The sequence below is a fragment of the Belonocnema kinseyi genome, chromosome 10 (assembly GCF_010883055.1).
Source record: "Belonocnema kinseyi isolate 2016_QV_RU_SX_M_011 chromosome 10, B_treatae_v1, whole genome shotgun sequence".
Taxonomy (NCBI): domain Eukaryota; kingdom Metazoa; phylum Arthropoda; class Insecta; order Hymenoptera; family Cynipidae; genus Belonocnema; species Belonocnema kinseyi.
Window position 1 is genome coordinate 84,971,633 of NC_046666.1, and position 657 is coordinate 84,972,289.

The window sequence follows — 657 nt, forward strand, 5'->3', positions numbered from 1 at the left end:
ATTCCTTCCAAACAGAAAGCCCAGATACAAAACTCTTTTGCCTCCTCAACCGCTTTTCCCTTCCACTTCCACTTCCCTTCCTTATATCTCCCACTTCCTTTCCTGAACAACATAACCTTCGACTTGTCCGCATTTAAATCTAACCTATTTTTGTCTAAGTATCTTCTCAACCTTTTTATCATCTCCTTTAAATGCACTTGTATCTTATTATCACATTTGTCGATTATCTCAGACAATAGTAAATTTACGGAAAAACACAAAAAACCAAGGTAGGTAAGAATTCAAAAATACACAACTTGTGTTTAGAATATTTCTTGAAAAAAATCACTATTTTGCAAGCTACCTCGAATTTTTAGAAAAAAATTTTTCAAATTATTTTGAAAAATGTTTTAGACAAAAGTTGTGTATTTTTTAATTTTCAACAACTTTTGTCTATTATGTTTTTTTCGAAAACCCATTATTTTCCGATATAATCGACAATAATTGACGTGACGAGATTTAAAGAACCAATATTTTCAAAACAATCGACATTGATGAGAGGTACGAACTATTAATTACTACTGTAACTATTCATTGTTTTTAAAGATGTTTTATAAAAATGTTGTGTATTTTTTAATTTTAAACAAATTTGCCTTTGATGTTTTTTTTTTTTTTAAA